This window comes from Gorilla gorilla, chromosome 15, assembly GCF_029281585.2.
Source record: "Gorilla gorilla gorilla isolate KB3781 chromosome 15, NHGRI_mGorGor1-v2.1_pri, whole genome shotgun sequence".
NCBI lineage: Eukaryota > Metazoa > Chordata > Mammalia > Primates > Hominidae > Gorilla > Gorilla gorilla.
Window position 1 is genome coordinate 120,263,681 of NC_073239.2, and position 24,536 is coordinate 120,288,216.

Below are 24,536 nucleotides of genomic sequence, written 5' to 3' on the forward strand. Positions count from 1 at the left end.
TATCTTTAAAACACAAACAAAAAACAAACAAACAAAACTGCCAGGGATGAGATAGTTCAGGCGAGACTGTGCAAGTCCACAGCCCTGGCAGTTCCTTCCTGTGTCTCCCAGACAGAGGGGCTGAGTTCCAGAAGAAGAGGGTTTCACCATCCCGCGCCCTCCCCTCCATCCTGTGTCTGGCTGCCAGGGGGTGTTCCTAAGCCCTTCAGGTTCCTGCTGGCCATAGGACAGTCCCCGAGTGCTCTGGCCTGGCTCTTGAGGACGGGGATGCCCTGCTTTCCCCTTCCCCAGCATCAGCTGTGCTGACACCTTCCATCCCCACACACACCTATACTGTGACCACCTCCTGGCCTTTGCCCCTGCTGACCCCCTTGGTCACTCTCTCCCGCTGTCCGCTTGCCCTCTGACAAATTCCTATCTTCCTTGTAATCCCAGTATGGGTGGGCATCTTCTCCTCTGAGAACCTTCCTGGATCCCACTGCTCACCCCCACCCCGCCCCGGCCTCCCCTCTCCCCGGCCCGCCCCAGTCTCCCCTCTCCCTGGCCCCACCCCGGGTCTTCCCTCTCCACAGCTCCGCCCCAGCCTGCAGTCCACTCACATCTTGTCATATGAGACCCTGGGTGTCTCACGTCCGACACGGCTTTAATTTTTATCTTCCTTACACGTTGTTCTCCCTTGTTGAACTAGGAGATCCCCTGACCTTGGTTTTCTTCCAGGCCTCGGAGACGCCTGGCCTGTGTTGGGAAGGATACAAGTGTGTTGAAACCTCTGTCCGACTGAGGCGGCACATCAGCAGAAAGGAGCCAGGGAGCCCAGGGACACCTGCGGGCAGTCCCTCTGCCCTCCTCCCCCCACACCTGCTTCTGGGCAGCCAGTGTTCATCTCTCGGAGGCCATAGGCCTGGGGACTGGGTTCAGGTGAGCCATGCTGCAGGTGCTCCCCACGCCTTGCAAAGCTGGCAGGAGAGGACTATCAGCCTGTACTCCCGGTGCCCACCCCGGGTCCAGCTGGGCCAGAACTTTTTGTTCAGAAGAAAGCCAAGGCTGTTCTTTCCAGAATCCATGTTGAAGGGTTTCCTCTTCTCCCGGGACTGCAGCTCACAGGGACCTTCCTTCAGTTGTTTAATTTACTCTATAAGTTATAGCAAAAAGAACATTGATTCAAGACAATCCCCATCAGAGTCTCAGCTGGCTTCTTTGTAGGAATTAAGCTGATCTTAAAATTCATGTAGAAACTCAAGGAACCCAGAGAGCCAAAAAAAAATCTTGAAAAAGAGCAAAGATTGGAGGATTCACACTTTCTGATTTCAAAATTTACTACAAAACTACAGTAGTCAAACCTGTGTGTGCTTGTATAAAGACAGACATATAGACCCATACAATAGAACTGAGATTCCAGAAAGAAACTCACATTTAGGGATCAGTTGATTTTGATGAGAGCCAAGGCACTCTCATCAAAATCAATTGACCCCCAAATGTGAGGGTGAAGTGGGGGAAGAACAGTCTTTTCTTCAGCTGGGAGAGCGGAGAGCCACCTGCAGAAGAACGAAGTTGGAGCTCTACTTCACATCATATACATAAAGTAAATGAAAATGTACAAGACCCTTTCGGTTTAAAGATTATAATCTCGAATCCACATTATAACTAACCTTTAATCCACATTTTAACCAATCTTTGATTATAACTCATCTTTTAAAGAATCTTTAAATAATCATGATAACTAATCTTTAAACGTCTCCAGTTTTGGTGTGGTATCAAAGAAGGATAGTCACAACTATCTAAAGACGGTATTGAATTACTCATCCTTTTCCAACAGCGTGTCTGTGAGCGGCTGAATATTCCCCACAAACTTCAACCAAAACAACGTATCACAACAGTCTCATGCAGAAGCAGATATGAGAATCTACCTGTCTCCTATCAAGCCAGACCATAAAGATATTGACAAAATGAAAACTAATGCCACCCTTATTGTTAACTTTGTTGTCATGGCTTCAGAACATACTTATTTTTCATTTAAAAATAATGACTAATGTGAACATGTTATGGCTTTGTCATTCTTTTAAAATAAATATTATTTCTAAACAAATATTCTTTTTAAATAAAAATTTATTTTCAAATGTATCTATTTATACAGTCATGTGTTGCTTAAGAACAGGGATACATTTTGAGAGGTGTCATTAGGCAATTTCGTGTCTGTGTGAACATCATGACAAAGACCTAGATGAGGCAGCCTACTACACACCTGTACAATGTGGGACTGTACTGAATACTGTAGGCAATTGTGACACAATGGTAAGTATTAATATTTGTGGATCTAGGCCAGGCATGGTGGCTCACGCCTATAATCCCAGAACTTTGGGAGGCCAAGGTAGGTGGATCACCTGAGGTCAGGAGTTCAAGACCAGCCTGGCCAACATGGTGAAACCCCATCTCTACTAAAAATACAAAAATTAGCTGGGGATGGTGGTAGGTGCCTGTAGTCCCAGCTACTTGGGAGGCTGAGGCAGGAGAATCGCTTGAACCCAGGAGGTGGAGATTGCAGTGAGCTGAGATCATACCACTGCACTCCAGCCTGGGTGACAGGGCCAGACTCTGTCTCCAAAAAAAAAAAGTATTTGTGTATCTAAACAGATACAAGCATAGACAAGGTACAGTAAAAGTATGGCATAAAAAATAAAAAATGACACACAGGTTTAGGACACTTACCATGAATGGAGCTTGCAGGACTGGAAGTGGCTCTGGGTGAGTCACGAGTGGGTGGTGAGTGAATGTGAAGGCCTAGGACATTACTGGCCACTACTGTAGACTTTGTAAACACTGACACTTAGGCCACACTAAGTTCATAAAAAATATTTTTCTTTCTTTGATAACAAATTAGCCTTAACTTACTGTAATGGTTTAACTTTATATACTTTTTACTTTTTAAAAAACATTTGGACTCTTGTAATAACACTTAGCTTAAAACACAAACACATTGTACACCTGTATAAAAATATTTTCTTTTTTTTATTTTTATTTTTTATTTTTGAGACAGAGTTTCTGTCTTGTTGCCCAGGCTGAAGTGCAATGGCGTGATCTCGGCTCACTGCAACCTCTGCCTCCCAGGTTCAAGCGATTCTCCTGACTCAGCCACCTGAGTAGCTGGGATTACAGGCATGCACCACCACGCCCTGCTAATTTTGTATTTTTAGTAGAGATGGAGTTTCTCCCTGTTGGTCAGGTTGGTCTCGAACTCCCGACCTCAGGCGATCTGCCCGCCTCGGCCTTCCAAAGTGCTGGGATTACAGGTGTGAGCCACTGTGCCCAGCCATATATTTTTTCTTTATATCCTTATTCTATAAACTACATACTGTTTTCTGGGTTTTTTTGTTTGTTTGTTTGTTTTTGAGATGGAGTCTCACTGTCGCCCAGGCCAGAATGCAGCGGTGCAATCTCAGCTCACTGAAACCTCCGCCTCCTGGGTTCAAGCAATTCTCCTGCCTCAGCCTCCCAAGTAGCTGGGAATACAGGCACGTGCAACCATGTCAGGCTAATTTTTTTTATTTTTAGTAGAGAGGGGCTTCACCATGTTGGCCAGGCTGGTCTCAAACTCCTGACCTCAGGTGATCCGCCCACCTTGGCCTCCCAAATTGCTGGGATTATAGGTGTGAGCCACCACACCTGGCCATATAAACTGTTTTCTTTTTTTTTTTTTTTTACTTTTTAAACTTGTTTTACCAAAAACTAACACACAAGCACACACATTAACCTAGGCCTACTCAGGGTAGAGTGTCTTCCGCCTCCACATCTTGGCCCCCTGGGAGGCCTTCAGGGGCAATGGCAGGCATGGACTGTCTGCGATAACACCTTCTTCTGGATGCCTCCTGAAGGACCTGCTGTTAAAACTAGGCTGTTTTAAGTAAACTTTGTTTTAAATAAGTAGGAGTCCGCACTAAAATAATGATCAAACATATAGTATAGTAAATCCATAAACCACATAATTGTTTATTATGATTACGCACTGTGCACAGTTGCATGTGTTAAACTTTGACACAACTGATGGTGCAGTAGGTTTGTCTACACCAGCACCACCACACACGCGAGCGGAGCACGCTGCACCTGATGAGCGTCAGGGCGACAGGCATTTTCCCTCTGTTTCCATCTCACTCCGCCGCAACCCCGCCCCGCCACCCTGCGCCTGCCGCGCATGCCTGCAGGGCCTCTCCGCGGAGACCACTGCGTGGGTGGAAGTATCCGCTGGCGTTCGGCTCACTGCCCACCTGGTGGCACTTTTGCCCAGGTGAGGCCCCAGAGAGCAGAACTGAGGCTTCGCCTTGGAAGAGAGGTGAAAGTCTGACCGAGTAGGTGGGGTTACACGTGCGCCCCACCACACCCGGCTGATTTTTGTATTTTTAGTAGAGACGGGGTTTTGCCGTGTTGGCCAAGCTGGTCTCAAACTCCTGACCTCAGGTGATCCACCCGCCTTGGCCTCCGAAAGTGCTGGGATTACAGGCGTGAGCCCCCGTTACTGCCCGGGCGCTGTTAAGCGGCTTTGCGGCAGCCTCACACGTAGCCCTCACAACCACTAGGGACAGCGGCTTCTCACTGCTTGCTCCAACCCACAGTTAAGAAACACGCGGGTATTTACAATACATGCCCACAAATGCACAGGCAATCACATTTCCCCTGCACGCCCTGGCCCCTTCCCACACTTTCTCTTCCATTCTACTTAGGATTGCCAGATTGAGCAGTACAAATACAGGACACCTGCTAAATTTGAATTTCAGGTAAATACTTTTTTTTTTAGTATGTTCCACCCCACAGAATATTTGGGACATACACACTTTAAAAAAGTTACTTATCTGAAATGCAGATATGACTGGGTATCCTGTATTTCACCTGGTAACCCTAGTTCTACTCCGTTTTTTTAAAACTGCTGGTTGTAACCCCCTAACCCAATGTTACAGCCTTCAGTGAGTCCCAGCCCCCGCTTCCTTAGGCCAGGAGACCTGGAGTATCCCATTCCACAGGAGAAGCCACAGGTGGGAGGAATTCAGCCTCCTCCTTCCAAGGCCCACGGGTGAGCAGATTCCGATGAGCATCTCAAGGGCATGTGGATGCCACAGGAAGAGGTTTAAAGATGTTTAAAGATGACTTCTGGCCGGGTGCAGTGGCTCACGCTTGTAATCCCAGCACTTTGGGAGGCCGAGGCTGGCGGATCACAAGGTCAAGAGGTCGAGACCATCCTGGCTTACATGGTGAAACCCCGTCTCTCCTAAAAATACAAAAAAAAAAATTAGCCGGGCGTGGTGGTGGCTGCCTGTAGTCCCGGGTACTCGGGAGGCTGAGGCAGGAGAATGGCGTGAACCCGCGAGGCGGAGCTTGCAGTGAGCAGAGATCGCGGCACTGCACTCCAGCCTGGGCGACAGAGCAAGACTCTGTCTCAAAAAAAAAAAAAAAAAGACTTCTGCAGGCCGGGTGTGCTGGCTCACACCTGTAATCCCAGCACTTTGGGAGGCTGAGGCGGGAGGATCACTTGGGGTCAGGAGTTTGAGACCACCTGGCCTACATGGTGAAACCCCGTCTCTACTGCAAAAATTAGCCAAGCGTGGTGCTAGACACCTGTAGTCCCAGCTACTGAGGGGGCTGAGGCAAGAGAATCGCTTGAACCTGGGAGGTGGAGGCTGCAGTGAGCCAAAAAAAAAAAAAAAAACCCAGAAAGAAAGACTTCTGTGCACATAAATGACTAGTGGCAGTTACTTCGGTTTTAAAATATATATATTTAAGGTATTAAAGTTCTACATTTAAAAACCTAGTTTTTCCTTAAGTGTTGAAGATCAGCTTAAAAACCTGACCATGCTGTGGATAAATCCAGCCAGTTCTAACAACTGTTTACAGAGGGGCTTGTGGTTTACGTTCAGTCTCATTTACAAGCTGGTTTAAGTGAGAACTCTTAAACCTTTTAAATTATATATTTAATTGCTTCAAATACTGCAATTGAATAACAAACAAAACATTCCCTAGGTCTTTGGTCCTTAAACATTGGCCACACTCCCTTTACTAAATTCCTTTTAGTTTCAAACTAAAATATCATAGGACTAAATTAAAATACTCAATTAGGCATTGCAAATCCATGTCCCTTTCTAGGTGGGTTTAGTTCCCTGTGGGTCAGAATCACTGACTGGGAGCCAGGCCTGGAGCTAGGGACAGCCACCAGATGGCTTTTTCATGACAAAAAGGGACAAGTTTTATATTCTCCATAAAGCCAATAGGGGGCCAGGTGTGGTGGCTCAAGCCTGTAATCCCAGCACTTTGGGAGGCCAAGGCAGGAGGATCACTGGACCCCAAGAGTTCAAGACCAGCATGAGCAATGTAGCAAAACCCCATCTCTACCAAAAAAAAAAAAAATTAAAAATTAGCTGAGTGTGGTGGTGCACGCCTATAGTCTCAGCTACTTGGGAGGCTACAGTGGGAGGATGGCTTGAGCCTGGAAGTTAGAGGCTGCAGTGAGCTGTGATCACACCACTGCACTCCAGCCTGGGTGACAGAGTGAGACTGTCTCAAGAAACAAACAAACAAAAACCCTGTGTAAGGCTCCTCCACACAGTGAAGCCTTCCTGACATGCCCTGCCTGCCCCACAGAGGAATCCTTCCCTTCCCCACCAGACGGATTCTGGATCTTGTGCTCTGGACCCCTTTGCCAATGTAGTAAAAACTATAGAGCCCTTTTCAGGGTACCATTTATACAGCATAACACAAAATACATAAGGTTACAAATGAAACCAAATATATTGAAAATATTACCAAGTGTTTTTAAAACAGTAACTGGGTGATATAATGATCTTTACTGTTATTAGGCAGGTCTATAGCTGATCTAATAGCTGCTGTGGGTTCAAATGGTGAGCCTCACTGACACTTCTAGATCTGCTACAACTGAAACGCAGCAGGACAATGTCTGTGATGGTGACAAACTCAGGGACCCTGCTAATACTACTCTGGTTTGTTGCCTATGTTCGTGATTAAAGAAAATGCTAGATTTCAGGTAGAAATTAGTGAGACTAAAGATACAAGTTTCCCCTGCACTCATGGAACCCCTGAATTCTGTCAACAGACCCCAGGACAGGAAGCTCTGCACCATTTCCATACCTTCTGTGAGCTCTGTTCTTCTCTGGATATTCCATCTCTCTCTGGACGATGGTGGGGGCGCTCTTGTTAAGAATGATGGCAGGACCGGACGTGGTGGCTCACTCCTGGAATCCCAGCAATTTTGGACGTTGAGGCAGGCAGATCACTTGAAGTCAGGAATTCGAGACCAGCCTGGCCAACATGGTGAAACCCCGTCTCTACTAAAAATATAAAAATTAGCCAGGCTTGGTGGTGGGCACCTGTGGTGGCAGCTACTTGGGAGGCTGAGGCAGGAGAATCGTTTGAACCTGGGAGGCGGTGGTTGCACTGAGCCGAGATTGCACTGCACTCTAGCCTGGATGACAGAGCGAGATTCCATCTCAAAAAAAAAAAAAGAAAGAAAAGAAAGGAAGAATGATGGCAACCAGCGTTTGCAGAGGGCTTAGTATAGGCCAGGTACTACGAAAAGCCTTTCATATGCATTATTTTCTCCAGTCCTCCCAGCAACTATTAGCTTGGTGCAAAAGTAATTGTGGTTTTTGGCCTGGCACGGTGGCTCACACCTGTAATCCCATGACTTTGGGAGGCTGAGGCAGGCAGATTGCTTGAGGTCAGGAGTTCAAGACCAGCCTGGCCAACACGGTGAAACCCTGTCTCTACTAAAAATACAAAAATTAGCCGGGAGTGGTGGCGCATGTCTGTAATCCCAGCTACTGGGGAGGCTAAGGCAGGAGAATCGCTTCAACCCGGGATTGCGGTGAGCCGAGATCATGCCACTGCACTCCAGCCTGGGACACAGAGTGAGATCCTGTCTCAAAAAAAAAAAAAAAAAGCAAACAAAAAACAAAAGCAATTGCGTTTTTTGCCATTGGAAGTAATGGCAAAAACAATGATTACTTTTGCACCAACCTAATAGTAGGCTTTGGATGCAGGTTACTCTGACATTCCGTTCTGCTGTTCGTCAACACGAAGCCAGTGTGTCCACATGCCTGCTTCTCCCATTAGACAGTAGCCCTTCAACAGCAGGGATGATCAGAGTCATCTTGGTGTGTGCAGCTAACACAGATGCCTGGCACAGAAGAGGCACTTGCTTTCCACCTGCTGGCTGGTCACGAAGATGATGCACACACATGCACAGACATGAGCACACAAGCACACACAAGAGTGGACCAGGCCGAGTGCGGGGGGACACACGCCTACCCTCTTTAGAGCCCAACCATGCTGACCTCCAATCACACATCCTATTCACTCGCCTACTTCTGCTGCCACCTAACCAAACTTCCTGGCTTTCAGTATAAACAAATCCTTTCTAGAGAAATAAAGCATTTCTAGTTCACTTTTGAGAAAAGTGAGCCCCGTGGGGAACTGCAGTGCTGAGAAGTCTGGCGGGAAGGGCACATTCATGGGGCTTGATGACAGGGAGGGACTGGCTGGATCTGCTTTGAGCACAGTCCAACCATCTTTATAGTTCATCACAACCAGCCTTTAAAATGCTTCGGGAACATCAGGATAGTGATCACCATCAGGGCACCGAGGACAGGGCGTAAGGGGGGCTTCTGAGAGGGGGTGTGATGTTCTGTTTCCCGATGTGGGTGCCAGTTCCCCCAAAGTGGTCGGTGTATGAGTGGTCATGGGGCCACACTTAGGTACCTGTGGTTCTCTGTATGTATTTCATATTTCAATACAAAGCTCCAAAAATTGCTTCAGAAGTCAGTTAAGCTTCTCTTCCTCCAGATTCCAAACTCATATGCCAAAAGTTCATTTCTCTGCAGGCCAAAATGGAGCAGCCTTTTATAAACAGGCTTCCTAGAGTTTTGCCCCAAAATATTCCTGTATCCCAGCAGCAAGCACCCTGATGCCCACCCAGCGGTCTGTATCTGTGTCAACCAGCGGTTCTCAGCCTGGCCTCATCCAGGGCCTGAAGCCTACTACAGAACCCCCAGCACCACGTGGGGTGCACAGCGAAGATCAGCCCTGGACACAGCCGGGTGCATGGGGCCGGGGTGAGGGGGCAGGAGGCAGGACGCAGGAGGTGAGCTGTCCGGGCGGGGCAGGATGAGGGAGTCCTGCATTGCAGAGCTAAGGGGGAGAATCATCAGCACCCTAATTAGCTCTTGATGGCTTCCAAAGCCTTTTAAGTCCTTTTTTTTTTTTTTTTTTTTTTTCCCTACAAGAACTCTGAGTGGTAAACAGGACAAGTAACATAATTCCCAGGATACAGGTAAGGACACTAAAGCCCAACCCAAACCGGTGGGTAGCAAGGCCAGGCCCAAACCCAGAGCTCTGGGCTCTAAGCCAGCACCTACTCCCCAACACAGAAAGGAGGTGGGAGCAGCCGGGCCCTAGCCAACCACTTCCAGCCCCTTGGCAGATCAGGCAGAGTGAGGGCACAGGAGGGAGAGAAGACCTCTATGCAGACCAGTGCAGCCAGGCAGGGGTGAGGGGCCCCTGCCACCACCACCAAAGACAAAACTGAGCCTCGATCCAATGCAGACTCCAGGAAATATGGGGCAGGTCCATGACCTTGTGAGAAGGGAATCAGTCAAATCCAAAATGTGGGACATGTACGGGACAACTGACCCAGTTTCTTTAATGAGTCAATGGCATTAAACTAAGGAGGGGTGACAGTTCTAAATTAAAAGACACTTTCAAAGGACCTCAAGACGGCAGTGCATACCGTGAGCAGATCTTATTTAGATCCTGATTTAAGTAACTCAACTATAAAAAGACCTTTTTTTGAACAGAGCAATTTAATTTGGTACTTGGTACATTTAATGTGGCACTTGGATATTCAATGATATTAATCCTCAATTTACCATCAGGGTCCAGTGAGTTCTTTTTTTTTTTTTTTTTTTTTTTTGGAGACGGAGTTTCACTCTTGTTGCCCTGGCTGGAGTGCAGTGGCACAATCTCGGCTCACTGCAACCTCTGCCTCCCAGGTTCAAGTGATTCTCCTGCCTCAGCCTCCCAAGTAGCTGGGATTACAGGCATGCACCACCACACTCAGCTAATTTTTTTGTATTTTTAGTAGAAGTGGGGTTTCACCCTATTGGTCAGGCTGGTCTTGAACTCCTGACCTCAAGTGATCTGCCCGCCTCAGCCTCCCAAAGTGCTGGGATTATAGGCGTGAGCCACCACTCCTGGCCTATTTTTATTCTTTTAGTTTACTTTTTGAGTAGTTCTAGCACTGTATAAAGATTGATAGTTTGTGAATTTTATTCTGTCTTAGAGACCTTCTACAGAACAAAACCCATTCTGTCTTGCAATTCCTACAGGGATTGGTTCAAGCCTTTTGTAAATCTAAGATATATTTTGGAATCAGGGATCTTATTTTTCCTGTATCTTGAAATATTTTTCTATTTCATCATCCTGAGAATTATTTCATCATCACTCATTTAAGTATTTCCAGTTATGCTAAAAGAGACTAAAATAACAAAAAAAGAAAAGCTGATGGACTTGCCTAAAAAGCAGAATGAAATAAACCATCTCTGCCACAGCATCCTTCCGTTTTCTCACTACGTTGCTAACAGTATTGCATCAACTTTCAAGAAGGTAGAAGAGAATTCTGGAGATGACAGGCTTTCCTTTGTTTCACTCTTATTGAACAATACAGTCAAGCATTCTGAATTTTTCATTTTTCACCCATAACAGCAAGGAGAAGAAAGCTGACTGAGGGAGACATTCATAATTATAGGCAATTAGAAGCAGGGGAAGGCCCAACACAATGGCTCATGCCTGTAATTCCAGCACTTTGGGAGGCTGAGGTGGGCAGATCACTTGAGGCCAGGAGTTTGAGACCAGCCTGGCCAACATGGCCAAATCCATCTCTACTTAAAATACAAAAATGAGCCGGGCGTGATGGTGCATGCCTGTAATCCCAGCTACTTGGGAGGCTGAGGTGGGAGGATTGCTTGAGCTTGGGAGGCAGAGGTTGTGGTGAGCTGAAATCACACCACTGCACTCCAGCCTAGGAGACAGAGCAAGCCTCCATCTCAAAAAAAAAAGAAAGAAAAAAAGAAGAAGAAGAAGAAGCTAGGGGAAGGCCAAGCTCCATGGCTGAGGCCTGTAATCCAGCACTTTGGGAGGCTGGGGTGGGTGGATTGCTTGAGCCTAGGACTTCGAGACCAGGCTGGGCAACATGACAAAACCCCAACTCAAAAGAAAAAAAAAAAAGAAAGAAAGAAAAAAAGAAAGAAAGGAAGGAAAAGAAAAATTATCCAGGTGTGGTGGTGCATGCCTGTAGTCCCAGATACTCCAGAGGCTGAGGTGGGAGGATTGCCTGAGCCTGGGAGGTAGAGGCTACAGTGAGCTATGATCACACCACTGCACTCCAGTCTGGGTGACAGAGCAAGACCCTGTCTCTTTTTAAAAAAAAAAAAAATATATATATATATATATATATATGGGAGAAGGGACAGACAGCCACTCTGTCCCATTAGCCAGAGGCTAATGATGATGGTGAAATCAATCAAATGGGAGAAATTTCAGTGAGCATTCAGATGACCATATCCCAGACAAATTTTCTCAAATCCATATTTCCAATGACACAAAAAATTTGCATTCAATTAACAGGCAAGACTTCACTCAATATTTTGTAATAAGAACTTGGACCACTGCATTTTTCTAAAAGGATGTGTGATGGTATACTTTCACATTTTTTGATGTTTGTGAACAAAATGGGATACATTTCATAAGTGGACAAATGCCAAAAGCAGGTGTTTATACAAAGATACTGAGAGGAACTAGATAATGCAAAATTTTAAATTAATTGATCATTCTAATCGGTGTTTATAGATCAAAAAATGAAAATGTTTTGCAATCATGGAACAAAGAAAATGGCCACACTCTCTCCAACAAAATTGTAAGTGTCAACGATTTCAAAAAGTTCATCCAAATATCACATTTTGACAATATCAGTGCAAGAAGAAGGAAAAGTAATGTTAGCTTAGAAACCTCTAGAGGTGCAGTTGAAACCTGGAATTAGCACTTTTAAGGTGGATGAGTTCCAGGCTCATGCAAGGCAGGTGATAAGTAGCCAGTTGCATTCAAAGGATGCTACCAATATACCTTCAAAATCACAAACATGGAATAAAAAGTTCAGTTTGCTATGTCTTCATTCTAAAATGTCTAATGAAGTTGTATTTCACCATCCCTTTATTCTTACTTCTGCAAATGACCAACAGGGACGCCTCAGAGATATTGCAGGTTCTGTTCCAGACCACTGCAATAAAGCTAATACTGCAAGAAAGTGAGTCACAGTTTCCCAGTGCATGTAGAAGTTATGCTTACGTTATAGTAAAGTCTATTTATAGTCTATTAAGTGTACAATAGCATTGTGTCTAAAAAAACAAAGTACATACCTTAATTTAAATATTTTTATTTCTGGCTGGGTGCAGTGGCTCACACCTGTAATCCCAGCATTTTGAGAGGCTGAGGCAGGAGGATCATTTGAGGCCAGGAGTTTGAGACCAGCCTGGCAACACAGAGAGATCACATCTTTATATATATATATATATAATTGCTAAAAAACATGCTGACAATCACATGAGCATTCAGTGAGTGGTAATCATCTTGCCGGTGGGGGTCTTGGCTCAATGTTGATGGCTGCTGACTGATCAGGGTGGTGGCTGCTGAAGGTTGGGGTGGCCGTGGCAATTTCTTAAAATAAGACAACAACGAAGTTGGCTGCATAAAGTGACTCTTCCTTTCATAAAAAAAATTCTCCACAGCATACAATGCTGTTTGATAGCATTTTATCCACAGTAGAACTTCTTTGAAAATTGGAGTCCATTCTCTCATACCCTGCCACTGCTTTATCAACTGAATTTATGTAATATCCTAAATCCTGTGCAGTCATTTCAACAATGTTCACAGCATCATCACTAGGAGTAGTTTCCATCTGAAGAAACCACTCTCTTTGCTCATCCATAAGAAGCAACTCCTCATCTGTTAAAAGTTTTCTCATGAGATTATAGCAATTCAGTCACATCCTCAGGCGTCATTTCTAATTGCAGTTCTCTTGCTATTTCCACCACATCTACAGCTCTTTCCTCCACTGAAGTCTCAAACCCCTCAAAGTCATCCATGAGGTTGGAATCAACTTCTTCCAAACTTTTGTCAATGTTGGCTGGGTACAGTGGCTCATGCCTGTAATCCCAGCATTACAGGAGGCCAAGGTAGGTGGATCACTTGAGCTCAGGGGTTCAAGACCAGCCCGGCCAAAAAATACAGAAATACAAAAATTAGCCAGGTGTGATGATAGGCACCTGTAGCTACTCGGGATGCTGAGCTTGGAGAATCATTTGAGCCAGGGAGGAGGAGGTTGCAGTGAACTGAGATTGCGCCGTTGCACTCCAGCATAGGCAATGGGAATGAAACCCTGTCTCAAACAAAACAAACAAACAAACAAACAAACAAAAAACCCAACCAATCTCTCGTCAATGTTTGTTGATATTTTGACTTCTTCCCATGAATCACAAATCTTCTTCATGGCATCTAGAATGGTGAATCCTTTCCAGAAGGTTTTCAGTTGACTTTGGCCAGATCCACCAGAGGAATCACTATCTATAGCCTTATGAAATGTATTTCTTAAATAACAAGACTTGAAAGTCAAAATCACTCTTTGCAGAGTGGATGTTGTGTGAGGAGGCATGAAAACAATATTAATCCCCTTGTACATCTCCATCAGAGCTTTTGGGTGATGAGGTGCATTGTCTATGAGCAGTAATATTTTGAAATAATTTTTTTTTTTCCTGAGCAGTAGGTCTTAACAATGGACTTAAAATATTCAGAAAACCACACTGCAAACAGATGTGCTGTCATCCGGGCCTTGTTGTCCTATTTATAGAGCAGAGGTAGAGTCAATTTAGCATATTCTTTTTGTTTGTTTGTTTGTTTTGAGATGGAGTCTCACTCTGTCACCCAGGCTCGAGTGCAGTGGCACAATCTCAGCTCACTGCAACCTCCACCTCCCAGGTTCAAGCAATTCTTCTGCTTCTGCCTCCCCAGTAGCTGGAACTACAGGCACGTGCCACCACACGTGGCTAAATTTTTTTGTATTTTTAGTAGAGATGGGGTTTCACCATATTGGCCAGGCTGGTCTCAAACTCCTGACCTCATGATCCACCCACCTCAGCCTCCCAAAGTGCTAGAATTACTGGCATGAGCCACCACAACCGGACATTTTTTTGGAGGGGGGGTCGGGGGGCTATGGGGTCTTGCTCTGTTACCTAGGCTTTAATGCAGTGGCACAATCTCAGGTCACTGCAGCCTCTGCCTCCCAGGTTTAAGAAATTCTCCCACCTCAGCCTCCCGAGTACCTGGGATTACAGGGGTGCACCATCATGCCTGGCTAATTTTTGCATTTTTAGTAGAGATGGGGCTTCACTATGTTGGCCAGGCTGGTCTTGAACTCCTGATCTCAAGTGATCTGCCCACTTCGGTCTCCCAAAGTGCTGGGATTACAGGCGTGAGCCACCATGCCCGGCCAATTTAGCATATTCTTAAGTGTCCTAGGATTTTCTGAATGGTAAACAAGCACTGGCTTCCATGTAAAGTCACCAGCTGCATTAGCCACTAACAAGAGAGTCAGCCTGTCCTTTGAAGCTCTGAAGCCAGACATTGACTTCTCCTCTCTAGCTATGAAAGCCCTCTTTCTATGAACCAACCTCTGGTGGCTTCCAACTTTTCTTTTGCAGCTCCCTCACCTCTCTCAGCCTTCACAGAATTGAAGAGAGTGAGGGCCATGCTCTGGATTAGGCTTTGGCTTAAGGGAATGTTGTGTTTGGTTTGATCTATTCAGACTCCAACTCCCTCCATAGCAGCAGTGAGGGTGTTTCACTTTCTCATCATCCATGTGTTCACCGGAGTAGCACTTTTAAATTTCCTTCAAGAACTATTCCTTTGTGTTCACAACTTGGCTGTCTGTCGCAAGAGACCTAGCTTTTGGCCTATCTTGGCTTAAGGAGGCCTGAGGAGTTGGAGAGAGATGGGGGAGTGGCCGGTCCGAGGAGCACTCAGAACACACAACGTTTATCCATTAAGTTCACTGTCTCAGAAGAACACTGTTTGTGGTGCCCCAAAACAGTGATGATGGTAACATCACAGATCACCATAACAGATATAATTCTAATGAAAAAGTTGGAAATACTGTAAGAATTAGCAAAACGTGACAAGACAGACATGAAGTGAGCACATGTTGGGGAAAAAATGATAGATTTGCTCACAAACCTTGAATTTGTTTAAACAATTAAAACAATATCTGCAAGATGCAATTAAGTGAAATGCAATCAAATGAGGTTTGCCTGTACTTCTAAAATGACTTAAACGTTGAAAATGTAAAGGGTCCTTTGGACCCACAGAGCCAGTGGTGATGCTGAGGGGAAGCAATTGCTGTCGATGCTGTAAGGTGTAACAGGGGCCCTTTAGTTAGTTAAGAAAATGACCTTGGCCGGGCGTGGTGGCTCACGCCTGTAATCCTAGCATTTTGGGAGGCTGAGGCAGGAAGATCCCTGGAGTCCAGGAGTATGTGACCAGCTTGGGCAACATAGGGAGGCCCTGTCTCTTAAAAAGAAAGAAAGAGAGGAAAGAAGGAAGGAAGGAAGGAAGGAAGGAAAGGAGGGAGGGAGGGAGAGAGAGAGAGAAGGAAAGAAAGAAAGAGAGAGAGAAAGAAAGAGAGAGACAGAAAGAAAGAAGAAAGAAAGAAAGAAAGAAAGAAAGAAAGAAAGAAAGAAACAAAGAAACAAAGAAACAAAGAAAAGAAAGAAAGAAAGAAAGAAAGAAAGAAAGAAAGAAAGAAAGAAAGAAAGAAAGAGGGAAAATGACCTTCTTTGGGCTGGGCGCGGTGGCTCATGCCTGTAATCTCAGGACTTTGGAAGGCCAAGGTGGGAGGATTGTTTGACCTCAGGAGTTTGAAACCAGCCTGGGCAACATAGCAAAACCTTGTCTCTACTAATAATACAAAAATTAGCGAAGCATAGTGGCAAGTGCCTGTAGTCGCAGCTACACAAGAGGCTGAGGTGGAAGGATCACTTAAGACTGGGAGGTAGAGGCTGCAATAAGACATGATCATGCCACCATGCTCCAGCCTCAGTGACAGAGTAAGATCCTGTCTTGAAAGAAAAAGAGAGAGAGAGAAAGAAAGAGGAAGGGAGGGAGGGAGAGAGGGAGGGAGGGAAGGAAGGAAGGAAGGAAAGAAGGAAGGAGAGAGAGAGAGAAAGAAAGAAAGAAAGAAAGGGAAAGAAGAAAGAAAGAGAAAGAAAGAAAGAAAGAAAAGAGAGAGAGAACAGAAAGAAAAGAAAGAAAGAAAGAAAAAAGAAAGAAGAAAGAAAAAAAGGAAGAAAGAAAAAAGAGAAAGAGGAAGGGAGGGAGGAAGGGAAGGAAGGAAGGAAGGGAAGGAAGGAAGGAAGGAAGGAAGGAAGGAAGGAAAATAAATGACCAGGATGCTTTGTTGAGATGCTGGGCAAAGCGAGGGTGGCTGCTAAGGCCGAGTGGGTGCTGTGAGTGCTGCTGTTTGCTCTGCTCCTGTGAATGTCGGATCTCTCCATAATACTTTTCTTCAGAAACGAGAACAGGAGAATGCTTCAGCAATGCAGGTGTCACTCTGCACAACTGGGAGTGCAAATGACATGCCCTAGTCAGGCCCTGGCATGGAACGTGTCCACCTCCACACTGGGAATAGCAGAAGCCCCACCGGCCGGTCTATCCTGGCTGCCCCAGAGCCCGAGACCCAGTCCTAGCCCAGCAGGTGGTCCAGAGGGAGAGGAGCTCAGGCCCCCAGGGAGGCTCCAAGGCGAGTCTTATCAACACCACTCAGTCAACCGGCCTTGAGAAGGTCAGTCTGAGGGTAGATGGAATCCCAGCTTCTGTCCATCAAGGCACAGGCCTTGATCTTAGGACAACTACTGGTAGGGGGGCTGTTCCCTCCCCAGCACAGCAGCTTACAAATGGGGATCCCAGCAAAAACTGCCAGAATCCTTGAAGTTAAAGCTCCATCAGTGCCATGTTTTTGGGTACCTCCTTCCCCAGGCAATGGCAGCAGAAAAGTTTGTGAGAAACCAAGGCTGGCAGGTGACCAAGAAGGCCAAGAGTGGATGCCATAGGAAGGCTGGGCAAGCCATGGAAGACACTGCCTTCTCTGCCAGGCCACCACAGTGGTCCCCAGGGCCAGGCTTGATGACAGGCCCCTACATGCCCTTACCCAGCTCCAGCCAGGGTGCCGGGGGGTCAGGCAACCCATCCAGGCCGGTCTCCTTCACAGCTCTGCCCAGAGTCTCTCCAAGATGTGCAGCTGCTTTCTAAGCTGAAACGTCTCCTGGTCTAGTGGGGCCCACTAGCACAACCAGCTCGTCCCGGTTTTAGCAGCGAAAGCCCTGTGTGCTCATCCTGGGGCCTGCTTGCCCATCATTTAAATAACCAAGGAAGGCCGGGTGTGGTGGCTCACGCCTGTAATCCCAGCACTTTGGGAGGCCAAGGTGGGCGGGTCACTTGAGGTCAGGAGTTTGAGACCAGCCTGGGCAACATGGTGAAACCCCATCTCTACTAAAAATACAAAAATTTGCCTGGTGTGGTGCTGCACGCCTGTAATCCCAGCTATTTGGGAGGCTGAGGCACGAGAATCACTTAAACCCAGGAGACAAAGGTTGCAGTGAGCCGAGATCACACCGCTGCACTCCAGCCTGGGCGACAGAGTGAGACCCTGTCTCAAATAAACAAATAAATAAATAAATAAATAACCAAGGGAGGCTGACCCAAGCAATTCTTCCCAACATTCTTCTAGCCTTTCCTGATCACTCTTGAAAACTGCTGGAAAATTCTCTACCTTAAGAACGATGGGAAAATCTATCTCCACACTCCCCCTGCCCCATACATACCCACATATGGATGGAGCCTCTCTGAAGGCTTCTCAAGCTTTTGACTGTGACCCCACTATAAGAAATAGGTTTACATTATTGCCCAGTGAGCGCACACACAAGTACACACACACACACACGCACACACTCAGGAGTCATAATACTAAGTACTTAGAGACAATGATAATAGAGACAGGTTGGAGTCAAATAACCAACCCTTCTCACCAGGGACCCAGGAATAGATGCGGCAGCCCCTCGCCGCAGCCTCCGCCTGGGGACAGCTTTTCTGGGGGAAGGCCTCAGGGCAGAATGCAGCCTCCACCTTCCCAGGGCTCAGCTTGGGGGTCAGTGGGAAAAGTCGGAAAGCAAGGATGCAGGGCCAGCCTCTATTCCCCAATCAGGAAGAAACACCGAGAGGGAGAAGCCTCTGCCCGAGACAGGAGGCCCCGGCTGTTTTGTGGGCTCTGCCAGGAGCGTCTGGTTTCCAGCCTTGGTTCCCAGGAGTGGTTTCTCCTCCCAGGGCCCCTCTGGCCTCATCTACAAAATAACCTGCAAGACCGTGGCACCACTAAGTGCTGTCTTCAGATTCGGAGAGTTTACAAAGATCGTTCTCTCCCTCACTTATTCTACAAATGTTTATTATGTTACCCAAAAACATCAGACACTGAGCCAAGCACTAGAGCTTAAAAAGACAAAGAAGTCACAGTCCCAGAGCCCACAGAGTCTCAGAGCCCAGCCCAGAGGCACGGGCTCCCCCACCCAACACCCTGCACGCGGATCCACATGTGCGCCTGTGTGTTGGGGACGGGGGTGTGGGCAGGGCACAGAGCTGCGCATGGTGGCCAGGTCCCCTGTGCTACAGGTAAGGCAGCTCCTGCCATTGCCACCTCGTCCCCTAGAGAAGCCTTTCCACGAGCCACGCTGTGCTGTTGCCTTTTCCCCGGATGGTCCACGGAGGTTGCAATGCTCAATTAACACACTCTGAGAATGGAAGTGACAGTGTAGCACAAAGCAGAGGTGACACACGTGAGTTCACGGCCGGGTCCCCTCCAGCGTCCACCCCCCAAGAAGTCCCCTGCTGTCTGGGCCGCCAGTTTCATTCAGCAAATACTATTCTATAAACAGCTGACCCAGATTCTCCGCTTGAATTAGGACGTTTCCCAGGCAGTCGAGGATGTACAGGGATGAATTTCAATGTTGCTTAAAAGCATTAAAGCTTGAAGGCACACTCAGGCCACTCTTCCACGGGGACAATGCTGCTGGCACCATCCAAAGGCCACAGCCCCCAGGCAGCCAGGACCCTCCCAGCGCCTCTCTCGCTCAGGGCTGACTCAAGGAACCTCTGCGGAAAGAGGTGTTTTAAACTTTAATTAACCTACGTTCTTTCCTAGGCCTCGTGACCTGACTTTCCATCCTCTCTCCATAGGGACCTGCAGCAGCAATACAGTCACATTCCATTTTAACCCCAACGCCCGTCAAACGTGGCTTGGCCCCCAGAGCAAAAGACGGGAGCATCAGCAAGTAGGGAGGAAGCGGGGACAGACGCACAGACCAGGGCCACAATCCCTTTGACCCTCCATGCATCCTCACGGAGGCAAGGTGAGGAAGAGGTCCAGCTGTTCACGCTGGGGGAGTGTGGAGGCTGTGAGAATGCACCTCCCTCACCCCCCACAGCCCCAGGAAGTGTCATCGGCCCTGGTCCCAGGTGCTGGGCTCTGAAATCCATGTTCCCCCAGGCTGCTCCCAGCCAGTGGTCTGGCACGGCAAGGGTACGGAGGCAGGCCCGTTCCCAGGGGACAGGAGATTTGCCGATGGCCCTGTGGGCCCTTTCCTCAGGGCCGGACCTGCAGCGCAGATCCATATCCCTGCCCAGCTCCTTCTAGGAGGGCCCAGGTTAACAGAGCAGCCACCAACACCACAGTTCATGCCGCCGCCATTCCTCACCCAGCGGTGGCACAGGCGTCCCAGCTGGCAGCCCCTGACACCCTGGCCCCCAGGCTCCATCCTCCATGCAGCGACCAGACCAACCCTTCGAAAACATGAATATGAGGCCAGGTGTGGTGTAATCCCAGCACTTTGGGAGGCCAAAGTGGGAGGAGAGCTTGAGCCCAGGAGTTTGAGATCAACCTGGGCAACCAGAGTGAGACCTTGTCGCAACGAAATAAAGTTTTTTTTTAAAAGTAAGTTAAATTAAATGATTAGAAAGACTTGTGACTGAAAGGCTCATAGAGCACCAAAAAGAAGACCCATGCCCGCAGACTAAGAGGAAAAGAAAATCTAAACTGCCAAGACCAAGTGGAGAAATCTATGTCTGAAACAATACAGAAGTAAAAGACCAGAAGTTGTTAGTACAAGAGGAGTCAGGGCATCCTGGGAGACCAAAGGATGCGGGCAGCTGGTGTGTCTGTGTCTGCTCAGGAGAGCACACAGAAGTTAATTCAGAAAACAGACAGCATTGAAAAGAAATACAGGGCCGGGCATGGTGGCTCACACCTGTAATCCCAGCACTTTGGGAGGCTGAGGCAGGCGGATCACGAGGTCAGGAGATGGTGACCATCCTGGCCAGCATGGTGAAACCCCATCTCTACTAAAAATACAAAAATTAGCTGGGCGTGGTGCCGCATGCCTGCAATCCCAGCTACTCGGGAGGCCCAGCCAGGGGAATCGCTTGAACCCAGGAGTCGGAGGTTGCAGTGAGCTGAGATCATGCCACAGCATTCCAGCCTGGGAAACAGAGCAAGACTCTGTCTCCAAAAAAGAAAAAAGGCCGGGCGCGGTGGCTCACGCCTGTAATCCCAGCACTTTGGGAGGCCGAGGCGGGTGGATCACGAGGTCAGGAGATCAAGACCATCTTGGCTAACACGGTGAAACCCCGTCTCTACTAAAAATACAAAAATAAAAAAATTAGCCGGGCGTGTTGGTGGGCGCCTGTAGTCCCAGCTACTTGGGAGGCTGAGGCAGGAGAATGGCGTGAACCCAGGAGGTGGAGCTTGCAGTGAGCGGAGATCGCGCCACTGCACTCCAGCCTGGGTGACAGAGCGAGAGAAGAGAAAAGAAATACAGAAAAAGTGGGACCAACTGATATAACAGATTAAAATGGTAGAAACGAGTCTAAATAGATCAACAATTACAATGAAAGAAAGTGGACTAAATCTATCAGTCAAATGACAGACACAGACGCTGTGGATTTTTAAAAACATCATGACACACACAGTTTCCCAAAGACACACATAAAGCCTAAGGACATACAGAGGTGGAAACAAAAGGCGGAAATGATGAAGCCGCGAACGCTTGCCAAGGGATGATATGATCAGCTGAAAGAGACTCTGAGACAAAGCTTCATTGGGGATAGAGATGGCCACTAAGTAAGATAAAAGGTTCGATTCACCCTGATGACAAAGCGATTTTAAGCCTAAGTGCCCCTGGCAGAGTGGCCTCGAAAACCATGACGTGCACAGAGAAACAGGAGAGCACCGATCTTACTGGGGGGGTCTCAACACATCCCTCAATATATTGATCGTTCAAATATCAACAGAAAAGCAGCAAGGGCTGAGATCTGAAACTCAATCAACAACGTGCATATAGTGTTTTGCAGCCCACGAAGAAAAAATGCTCACAGGGGCCATTTTCGGAAATCTGTCACGGACTACCCCTGGCCACAAGAAAGGGCTTCCGTGCCCTTCAAAGACCAGGTCTCCCCCAGACCATGAGCCTGGACCAAGCGCACGAAGACAAGATGTTCCCAACAAAAGGGAGAGGTTTTAAAAGAAGATCTCACATGTTTGTTTTGGATAGCATAAAACACCACTAAGTCATTCACGGGTTAAAGAAAAATATCAAAGTGGAAATACCTATAACATAGTTGGAATTCTGGAAGGAAATTGGCAATGGCTAAGTTTTCTAGAATTGAGAAAAGAAAGATATTGGCATCCAGCTTCAGAGAGCCCAGCTCTTGCTCTCGGGAAATGAGGCAGAAACAAGACTCGGTACCAAACATGTGAGGCCAGGAAACAGAACAGCAAGTGGAACCTACAAGTGTGCCCTGTAGGTCCTGAGAGTGAGAGCCCCAGGTGGTGAGTGGGGCAGCTGGGCAGCCAGGGGTCAGACGTCTGTTTACACACAGACACACACGACAACACGCACACAAGGAACCGCCCCTCCTGCTCCATTCTCTGGCATGCACGGCTTTGATATCTGTTTTTCAGGTTGACTGGAGATTGTTGGCCACATTTGCCAAGAAAAGATAAGCAGTCCTCACCACGGGCTCACCCATGGTGCACAGAACTCCCAGCCCGGAGATCCAGCCACTTCTGAGAACAGAATCAACAGCCACTTAGAAGGCTCAGCCTAGGCTGGGCACAGTGGGTCATGCCTGTAATCCCAATACTTTGGGAGGCAGAGGATCACTTGAGCCCAGGAGTTCAAGACCAGCCTGGGCTACATGGTGAAAGCCCCTCTCTACAAAAAAAAAAAAAAAAAAAATTAGCCAGGCATGATGGCCTGCACCTGTGGTCCCAGCTACTCAGGAGGGTGAGATGGGAGGATCGCTTGAGCCCAGGAGGTCAAGGCTGCAGTGAGCCGAGATCAAACTGAACCACTGCACTCCAGCCCGGGCAACAGGAAAATACCCTGCCTCAAAAAAAAAAAAAAAGAAGAAGAAGAAAAGAAAAGAAAATGAAAATGAAAATGAAAAAGGAAACGAAGGCCCAGTCTAGGTGCAACTTTAGCCCACAAGCATCCTTCGAACCATAGCGGATCAAATTAAAACAAGCCATTGGCCCATTCTAACTTTCTTATGGGCAAAATGGAAAAACGTCTGGCCTGAGAAGGAAATGCCATGTTACTCCTAGGGTGGGCTGATTAAGTCACTCTCCCCATCCGGGGCCAGAGCAGGATCCGTCAGGACTCAGCTTGGTGTGAAATGAGGCCTTTCCTGGAAATGCCGTTCATAGAACGCGACGAAGCGGCCGTGACATAAGAGCTTGGCATTTTGCTGTGTACAAATCCAGACCTTTCAACAAGATGTTGGGGTGGCCAGCCTGCTCTTTGGAAACACGGGGCTGGCAGAGGCCGCCCCTGCCCCTCGTCCTTGGCCCAGCACTATATTGTCTTTGTGTCATGGACAGAGACCAGCACTTCTCCTACTTGGAGTTAATCCCAGCCCAGCCAGTGCAGGGGAGACAGGTGTCGCCACAGAATCACAGTGGCTCCACTCTGCCCTCCTGAGCCTCTGGGCAGTCCCACACTGCCAGGTCATCTGCCCAGGAGCCTTCCCAGACCCCGGACCCCCTCTCCTTCATCTGTATCCGGGCACGTGCCTCGTGACAGAAGCCTTCCCAGACCCCGGACCCCCTCTCCTTCATCTGCATCCAGGCATCAGCCTCGTGACATCTCTTTGGGTTTCAGGCTAATATTAAATACACTAATCATGGTGTGGAAAGAGTTTCTGGGTCAACAATAACCAAAGGCACACAGAGACAAGGATTCGAGGCAGGCACCGCACTGTGTCCGTCTGTCCTCCACCTCTCCACCTCTGGGTACTTCAGGGGCCCCTTACAGACTATGGGGTCCTAGGGGGCAGGACAGTGGCCAGTTTACCTGGGATTTCCCAGCAGGGCCTGGCCTGAGGCTGATGGCACTCAGAGACTGTTCGGGATGAGCAAGCCGGTGCCTCCCTGTGCCTCTACATCTGCTCAGCTCCCCGCTGCCAGCCTGACAGGGGCCTCCTTCCTTGGGCTGGCAGACTGCTGGCCTCCCCTAGTCCCCCCACGGGCCTGGCAAAGGGCAGCCTGCCCAGAGCACTGTCCCCAGGGCCACCACTCAGAGCCCTGGGGTGCTCACTTCCACCATGGTTTTTGCTTGTTTATTTTGTTTTGTTTTGTTTGAGACAGAGTCTCGCTCTGTCGCCCAGGCTGGGGTGCAATGGCACGATCTTGGCTCACTGCAACCTCCGCCTCCTGGGTTCAAGCGATTCTCCTGCCTCAGCTTCCTGAGTAGCTGGGATTACAGGCACCCGCCTCCATGCCCAGATAATTTTTGTATTTTTCGTAGAGACAGGGTTTTGCCATGTTGGCCAGGCTGGTCTCAAACTCCTGACCTCAGGTGATCTGTCCATCTCAGCCTCCCAGAGTTCTGGGATGACAGGCGTGAGCCACCACGCCTGGCCCCACCATGGTTTAAACTCTTCTTCTTCCCGTGCCACAGAGTCCTTGTGCAGCGAGGCCCAATCACTCCCCAACATCTGTACGTCAGACTTGGACACCCCACCTTCACGCCCACCCCACCTTCATGCCCAGCCACCTTCACGCCCCGCCTCTGCAGCCCCTGTCCTGCCTCTGGCACGCCTCCCACTCCAGGAGCCTTCACAAGCGCTGCTCCCTCTGCCTGGAAAGGCTTTCCTATTCTCCCATCCAAGTACTAACCAGGCCCGATCCTGCTGAGCTTCCGAGATCAGAGGAGATGGGGTACGCTCAGGGTGGTATGGCCATAGACAACCCTCCCCTATTCTGTTCATCTGGCTGCTTCCTGCTCAGTATTTGGGGCTTCATTTAACTGACAGCTTCCTTAAGGAGGCCTTCCCTG

At 48.0% G+C, this 24,536-nt stretch overlaps 1 long non-coding RNA gene across 2 annotated transcripts; it reads right to left on the reverse strand.

Moving 5' to 3' along the window:
- Positions 1–980: 980 nt before the first annotated feature.
- Positions 981–24,533, reverse strand: LOC129526682 (uncharacterized). Of its 2 annotated transcripts, none has more exons than XR_008671403.1 (3): positions 24,377–24,533; positions 7,126–7,325; positions 981–1,132 (listed from the first exon to the last, which is right to left on the reverse strand). It is a non-coding gene; the product is annotated as an uncharacterized lncRNA (long non-coding RNA). The 2 variants fall into 2 exon arrangements; XR_008671404.2 differs by lacking the exon at positions 981–1,132 and adding an exon at positions 3,960–5,254.
- Between the last annotated feature and the right edge of the window lie 3 nt (positions 24,534–24,536).